Raw genomic sequence first — 9,072 nt, 5'->3', positions numbered from 1 at the left:
AAAACGTCATAGTATAGTATGTCGTCCAAAATCGGTCAAAAAAGTCACAGGTTAGTATGTCGTTCAAAATTTGACAAAAAAGTCATAGGTTAGTATGTCGTCCAAAATCGGTCAAAAAAGTCAAAGGTTAGTATGTCGTTCAAAATTTGACAAAAAAGTCATAGGTTAGTATGTCGTCCAAAATTTGACAAAAACGTCATAGTATAGTATGTCGTCCAAAATCGGTCAAAAACGTCATAGTATAGTATGTCGTTCAAAATTTGACAAAAAAGTCATAGGTTAGTATGTCATTCAAAATTTGACAAAAAAGTTATAGGTTAGTATGTCGTACAAAATTTGACAAAAAAGTCATAGTATAGTATGTCGTCCAAAATCGGTCAAAAACGTCATAGAATAGTATGGCGTCCAAAATTTGACAAAAAAGTCATACTATAGTATGGCGTCGAAACTTTGACAAAAAAGTCATAGTATAGTATGTCATCCAAAATTTGACAAAAAAGTCATAGGTTAGTATGTCGTTGAAAATCGGTCAAAAACGTAATAGTATAGCATGTGGTCCAAAATCGGTCAGAAAGGTCATAGTATAGTATGTCGTCCAAAACCCCTGGAGAAATGTTCCAAACGGGTATCGAACCTTGACTCTTTGGCTCCGAAGGTATGAGTGCTAACCACTAGACTAACCACACAGATCCATTTCACAAGATGTTCTCCTAAATGACACCAAAACGTCATAGTATAGTATGTTGTCGAAAATCGGTCAAAAACGTCATAGTATAGTATGTCGTCCAAAATCTGTCAAAAACTTAATAGTATAGTATGTCGTCCAAAATCGGTCAAAAATGTCATAGTATAGTATGGCGTCCAAAATTTGACAAAAAAGTCATAGGTTAGTATGTCGTTCAAAATTTGACAAAAAAGTCATAGTATAGTATGGCGTCCAAAATCTGTCAAAAACTTCATAGTATAGTATGTCGTCCAAAATCGGTCAAAAATGTCATAGTATAGTATGGCGTCCAAAATTTGACAAAAAAGTCATAGGTTAGTATGTCGTCCAAAATCTGTCAAAAACTTCATAGTATAGTATGTCGTCCAAAATCTGTCAAAAACTTCATAGTATAGTATGTCGTCCAAAATCGGTCAAAAATGTCATAGTATAGTATGGCGTCCAAAATTTGACAAAAAAGTCATAGGTTAGTATGTCGTCCAAAATCTGTCAAAAACGTCATAGTATAGTATGTCGTCCAAAATCTGTCAAAAACTTCATAGTATAGTATGTCGTCCAAAATCGGTCAAAAATGTCATAGTATAGTATGGCGTCCAAAATTTGACAAAAAAGTCATAGGTTAGTATGTCGTTCAAAATTTGACAAAAAAGTCATAGTATAGTATGGCGTCCAAAATCGGTCAAAAACTTTATAGTATAGTATGGCGTCCAAAATCGTTCAAAAACGTCATAGTATAGTATGGCGTCCAAAATTTGACAAAAAAGTCATAGGTTAGTATGTCGTCCAAAATCGGTCAAAAACGTCATAGTATAGTATGTCGTCCAAATTCGGTCAAAAACGTCATAGTATAGTATGGCGTCCAAAATTTGACAAAAAAGTCATAGGTTAGTATGTTGTCCAAAATCGGTCAAAAAAGTCATAGGTTAGTATGTCGTCCTAAATCGGTCAAAAAAGTCATAGTATAGTATGTCGTCCAAATTCGGTCAAAAACATCATAGTATAGTATGTCGTCCAAAATTGGTCAAAAACATCATAGTATAGTATGTCGTCAAAAATCGGTCAAAAAAGTCATAGTATAGTATGTCGTCCAAAATTGGTCAAAAAAGTCATAGTATAGTATGTCGTTCAAAATCGGTCAAAAAAGTCATAGTATAGTATGTCGTCCAAAATCGGTCAAAAAAGTCATAGTATAGTATGTCATCCAAAATTTGACAAAAAAGTCATAAGTTAGTATGTCGTTCAAAATTTGACAAAAAAGTCATAGGTTAGTATGTCGTCCAAAATTGGTCAAAAAAGTCATAGTATAGTATGTCGTCCAAATTCTGTCAAAAACGTCATAGTATAGTATGTCGTCGAAAATCGGTCAAAAACGTCATAGTATAGTATGTCGTTCAAAATTTGACAAAAAAGTCATAGGTTAGTATGTCATTAAAAATTTGACAAAAAAGTTATAGGTTAGTATGTCGTACAAAATTTGACAAAAAAGTCATAGTATAGTATGGCGTCCAAAATCGGTCAAAAAGTCATAGTATAGTATGGCGTCCAAAATTGGTGAAAAAGTCATAGTATAGTATGTCGTCCAAAATCGGTCAAAAACGTCATAGTTTAGTATGTCGTCCAAAATCGGTCAAAAACGTCATAGTATAGTATGTCGTCCAAAATCGGTCAAAAAAGTCAAAGTATAGTATGTCGTTCAAAATTTGACAAAAAAGTCATAGTATAGTATGTGGTCCAAAATCGGTCAAAAAAGTCACAGGTTAGTATGTCGTTCAAAATTTGACAAAACAGTCATAGGTTAGTATGTCGTCCAAAATCGGTCAAAAAAGTCATCGTATAGTATGTCGTCCAAAATCGGTCAAAGGTTAGTATGTCGTTCAAAATTTGACAAAAAAGTCATAGGTTAGTATGTCGTCCAAAATCGGTCAAAAAAGTCATAGTATAGTATGTCGTCCAAATTCGGTCAAAAACGTCATAGTATAGTATGTCGTCCAAACTCGGTCAAAAACGTCATAGTATAGTATGTCGTTCAAATTTGACAAAAAAGTCATAGGTTAGTATGTCGTCCAAAATTTGACACAAACGTCATAGTATAGTATGTCGTCCAAAATTGGTCAAAAACGTCATAGTATAGTATGTCGTCCAAAATCGGTCAAAAAGTCATAGTATAGTATGTCGTTCAAAATTTGACAAAAAAGTCATAGGTTAGTATGTCTTACAAAATTTGACAAAAACGTCATAGTATAGTATGTCGTCCAAAATCGGTCAAAAACGTCATAGTATTGTATGTCGTCTAAAATCGGTCAAAAAAGTCATAGGTTAGTATGTCGTTCAAAATTTGACAAAAACGTCATAGTATAGTATGGCGTTCAAAATCGGTCAAAAAGTCATAGTACAGTATGGCGTCCAAAATTTGACAAAAAAGTCATAGTATAGTATGGCGTCCAAAATTTGACAAAAAAGTCATAGTATAGTATGGCGTCGAAACTTTGACAAAAAAGTCATAGTATAGTATGTCATCCAAAATTTGACAAAAAAGTCATAGGTTAGTATGTCGTTGAAAATCGGTCAAAAACGTCATAGTATAGTATGTGGTCCAAAATCGGTCAAAAAGGTCATAGTATAGTATGTCGTCCAAAACCCCTGCAGAAATGTTCCAAACGGGAATCGAACCTTGACTCTTTGGCTCCGAAGGTATGAGTGCTAACCACTAGACTAACCACACAGATCTATTTCACAAGATGTTCTCCTAAATGACACCAAAACGTCATAGTATAGTATGTCGTCCAAAATCGGTCAAAAACGTCATAGTATTGTATGTCGTCCAAAATCGGTCAAAAAAGTCATAGGTTAGTGTGTCGTTCAGAATTTGACAAAAAAGTCATACTTTAGTATGTCGTCCAAAATGTGACAAAAACGTCATAGTATAGTATGTCGTTCAAAATTTGACAAAAAAGTCATAGGTCAGTATGTCGTCCAAAATTTGACAAAAACGTCATAGTATAGTATGTCGTCCAAAATCGGTCAAAAACGTCATAGTATAGTATGTCGTCAAAAATCAGTCAAAAACGTCATAGTATTGTATGTTGTCCAAAATCGGTCAAAAAAGTCATAGTATAGTATGTCGTCCAAAATCGGTCAAAAATGTCATAGTATAGTATGGCGTCCAAAATCGGTCAAAAAGTCATAGTATAGTATGTCGTCCAAAATCGGTCAAAAACGTCATAGTATAGTATGTCGTCCAAAATCGGTCAAAAACGTCATAGTATAGTTTGTCGTTCAAAATTTGACAAAAAAGTCATAGTATAGTATGTCGTCCAAAATTGGTCAAAAAAGTCATAGTATAGTATGTCGTTCAAAATCGGTCAAAAAAGTCATAGTATAGTATGTCGTCCAAAATCGGTCAAAAAAGTCATAGTATAGTATGTCATCCAAAATTTGACAAAAAAGTCATAGGTTAGTATGTCGTTGAAAATCGGTCAAAAACGTCATAGTATAGTATGTGGTCCAAAATCGGTCAAAAAAGTCATAGTATAGTATGTTGTCCAAAATCGGTCATAGTAAAGTATATCGTCCAAAATCGGTCAAAAACGTCATAGTATAGTATGTCGTCCAAAATCGGTCAAAAAAGTCAAAGGTTAGTATGTCGTTCAAAATTTGACAAAAAAGTCATAGGTTAGTATGTCGTCCAAAATTGGTCAAAAAAGTCATAGTATAGTATGTCGTCCAAATTCTGTCAAAAACGTCATAGTATAGTATGTCGTCGAAAATCGGTCAAAAACGTCATAGTATAGTATGTCGTTCAAAATTTGACAAAAAAGTCATAGTATAGTATGTGGTCCAAAATCGGTCAAAAAAGTCACAGGTTAGTATGTCGTTCAAAATTTGACAAAACAGTCATAGGTTAGTATGTCGTCCAAAATCGGTCAAAAAAGTCATCGTATAGTATGTCGTCCAAAATCGGTCAAAGGTTAGTATGTCGTTCAAAATTTGACAAAAAAGTCATAGGTTAGTATGTCGTCCAAAATTTGACAAAAACGTCATAGTATAGTATGTCGTCCAAAATCGGTCAAAAACGTCATAGTATAGTATGTCGTTCAAAATTTGACAAAAAAGTCATAGGTTAGTATGTCATTAAAAATTTGACAAAAAAGTTATAGGTTAGTATGTCGTACAAAATTTGACAAAAAAGTCATAGTATAGTATGGCGTCCAAAATCGGTCAAAAAGTCATAGTATAGTATGGCGTCCAAAATTGGTGAAAAAGTCATAGTATAGTATGTCGTCCAAAATCGGTCAAAAACGTCATAGTTTAGTATGTCGTCCAAAATCGGTCAAAAACGTCATAGTATAGTATGTCGTCCAAAATCGGTCAAAAACGTCATAGTATAGTATGTCGTTCAAAATTTGACAAAAAAGTCATAGTATAGTATGTGGTCCAAAATCGGTCAAAAAAGTCACAGGTTAGTATGTCGTTCAAAATTTGACAAAACAGTCATAGGTTAGTATGTCGTCCAAAATCGGTCAAAAAAGTCATCGTATAGTATGTCGTCCAAAATCGGTCAAAGGTTAGTATGTCGTTCAAAATTTGACAAAAAAGTCATAGGTTAGTATGTCGTCCAAAATCGGTCAAAAAAGTCATAGTATAGTATGTCGTCCAAATTCGGTCAAAAACGTCATAGTATAGTATGTCGTCCAAACTCGGTCAAAAACGTCATAGTATAGTATGTCGTCCAAAATCGGTCAAAACGTCATAGTATAGTATGTCGTTCAAAATTTGACAAAAAAGTCATAGGTTAGTATGTCGTCCAAAATTTGACAAAAACGTCATAGTATAGTATGTCGTCCAAAATCGGTCAAAAACGTCATAGTATAGTATGTCGTTCAAAATTTGACAAAAAAGTCATAGGTTAGTATGTCATTAAAAATTTGACAAAAAAGTTATAGGTTAGTATGTCGTACAAAATTTGACAAAAAAGTCATAGTATAGTATGGCGTCCAAAATCGGTCAAAAAGTCATAGTATAGTATGTCGTTCAAAATTTGACAAAAAAGTCATATTATAGTATGTGGTCCAAAGTCGGTCAAAAAAGTCACAGGTTAGTATGTCGTTCAAAATTTGACAAAACAGTCATAGGTTAGTATGTCGTCCAAAATCGGTCAAAAAAGTCATCGTATAGTATGTCGTCCAAAATCGGTCAAAGGTTAGTATGTCGTTCAAAATTTGACAAAAAAGTCATAGGTTAGTATGTCGTCCAAAATCGGTCAAAAAAGTCATAGTATAGTATGTCGTCCAAATTCGGTCAAAAACGTCATAGTATAGTATGTCGTCCAAACTCGGTCAAAAACGTCATAGTATAGTATGTCGTTCAAATTTGACAAAAAAGTCATAGGTTAGTATGTCGTCCAAAATTTGACAAAAACGTCATAGTATAGTATGTCGTCCAAAATTGGTCAAAAACGTCATAGTATAGTATGTCGTCCAAAATTTGACAAAAAAGTCATAGGTTAGTATGTCATCCAAAATTTGACAAAAAAGTCATAGGTTAGTATGTCATCCAAAATTTGACAAAAAAGTCATAGGTTAGTATGTCGTTGAAAATCGGTCAAAAACGTCACAGTATAGTATGTGGTCCAAAATGTCATGGTATAGTATGTCGTCCGAAACCCCTGCAGAAATGTTCCAAAGGGAAATCGAACCTTGTCTCTCTGGCTCCGAAGGTATCAGTGCTAACCACTAGACTAACCACACAGATCCATTCCATAAGATGTTCTCCTAAATGACACTAAAACGTCATAGTATAGTATGTCGTCGAAAATCGGTCAAAAACGTCATAGTATAGTATGTCGTCCAAAATCTGTCAAAAAGTCATAGTATAGTATGTCGTTCAAAATTTGACAAAAAAGTCATAGGTTAGTATGTCGTCCAAAATTTGACAAAAACGTCATAGTATAGTATGTCGTCCAAAATCGGTCAAAAATGTCATAGTATAGTATGGCGTCCAAAATCGGTCAAAAAGTCATAGTATAGTATGTCGTCCAAAATCGGTCAAAAACGTCATAGTATAGTATGTGGTCCAAATTCGGTCAAAAAAGTCATAGTATAGTATGTGGTCCAAAATCGGTCAAAAAAGTCATAGTATAGTATGTTGTCCAAAATCGGTCATAGTATAGTATATCGTCCAAAATCGGTCAAAAACGTCATAGTATAGTATGTCGTCCAAAATTGGTCAAAAACGTCATAGTATAGTTTGTCGTTCAAAATTTGACAAAAAAGTCATAGTATAGTATGTCGACCAAAATTGGTCAAAAAAGTCATAGTATAGTATGTCGTTCAAAATCGGTCAAAAAAGTCATAGTATAGTATGTCGTCCAAAATCGGTCAAAAAAGTCATAGTATAGTATGTCATCCAAAATTTGACAAAAAAGTCATAGGTTAGTATGTCGTTGAAAATCGGTCAAAAACGTCATAGTATAGTATGTGGTCCAAAATCGGTCAAAAAAGTCATAGTATAGTATGTTGTCCAAAATCGGTCATAGTATAGTATATCGTCCAAAATCGGTCAAAAACGTCATAGTATAGTATGTCGTCCAAAATCGGTCAAAAAAGTCAAAGGTTAGTATGTCGTTCAAAATTTGACAAAAAAGTCATAGGTTAGTATGTCGTCCAAAATCGGTCAAAAAAGTCATAGTATAGTATGTCGTCCAAATTCGGTCAAAAACGTCATATTATAGTATGTCGTCCAAACTCGGTCAAAAACGTCATAGTATAGTATGTCGTTCAAATTTGACAAAAAAGTCATAGGTTAGTATGTCATCCAAAATTTGACAAAAACGTCATAGTATAGTGGTCGTCCAAAATTGGTCAAAAACGTCATAGTATTGTATGTCGTCTAAAATCGGTCAAAAAAGTCATAGGTTAGTATGTCGTTCAAAATTTGACAAAAACGTCATAGTATAGTATGGCGTTCAAAATCGGTCAAAAAGTCATAGTACAGTATGGCGTCCAAAATTTGACAAAAAAGTCATAGTATAGTATGGCGTCCAAAATTTGACAAAAAAGTCATAGTATAGTATGGCGTCGAAACTTTGACAAAAAAGTCATAGTATAGTATGTCATCCAAAATTTGACAAAAAAGTCATAGGTTAGTATGTCGTTGAAAATCGGTCAAAAACGTCATAGTATAGTATGTGGTCCAAAATCGGTCAAAAAGGTCATAGTATAGTATGTCGTCCAAAACCCCTGCAGAAATGTTCCAAACGGGAATCGAACCTTGACTCCTTGGCTCCGAAGGTATGAGTGCTAACCACTAGACTAACCACACAGATCTATTTCACAAGATGTTCTCCTAAATGACACCAAAACGTCATAGTATAGTATGTCGTCCAAAATCGGTCAAAAACGACATAGTATAGTATGTCGTCCAAAATCGGTCAAAAACGTCATAGTATAGTATGTCGTCAAAAATCAGTCAAAAACGTCATAGTATTGTATGTTGTCCAAAATCGGTCAAAAAAGTCATAGTATAGTATGTCGTCCAAAATCGGTCAAAAATGTCATAGTATAGTATGGCGTCCAAAATCGGTCAAAAACATCATAGTATAGTATGTCGTCCAAAATCGGTCAAAAACGTCATAGTATAGTTTGTCGTTCAAAATTTGACAAAAAAGTCATAGTATAGTATGTGGTCTAAAATCGGTCAAAAAAGTCACAGTATAGTAAGGCGTCAAAAATTGGTCAAAAAGTCATACTTTAGTATGTCGTCCAAAATGTGACAAAAAGTCATAGGTTAGTATGTCGTTCAAAATTTGACAAAAAAGTCATAGTATAGTATGTCGTCCAAAATCGGTCAAAAAAGTCATAGTATAGTATGGCGTCCAAAATTTGACAAAAAAGTAATAGTATGGCGTCGAAACTTTGACAAAAAAGTCATAGTATAGTATGTCGTTCAAAATTTGACTAAAAAGTCATAGTATAGTATATCGTCCAAAATTTGACAAAAAAGTCATAGTATAGTATATCGTCCAAAATTTGACAAAAAAGTCATAGTATAGTATGTCGTCCAAAATCAGTCAAAAACGTCATAGTATAGTATGTCGTCAAAAATCGGTCAAAAACTTCATAGTATATGTCGTCCAAAATCGGTCAAAAAGTCATAGTATAGTATGTCGTCCAAGATCGGTCAAAAACGTCATGGTAAAGTATGTCGTCCAAAATCGGTCAAAAAAGTCAAAGTTTAGTATGTCGTTCAAAATTTGACTAAAAAGTCATAGTATAGTATGTCGTCCAAAATCGGTCAAAAACGTCATAGTATAGTATGGCGTCCAAAATTTGACAAAAAAGTCATAGTAT

The sequence above is a fragment of the Solea solea genome, chromosome 8, assembly GCF_958295425.1.
Source record: "Solea solea chromosome 8, fSolSol10.1, whole genome shotgun sequence".
In the NCBI taxonomy this organism is placed as follows: Eukaryota; Metazoa; Chordata; class Actinopteri; order Pleuronectiformes; family Soleidae; genus Solea; species Solea solea.
This window is presented reverse-complemented; position numbering follows the sequence as displayed.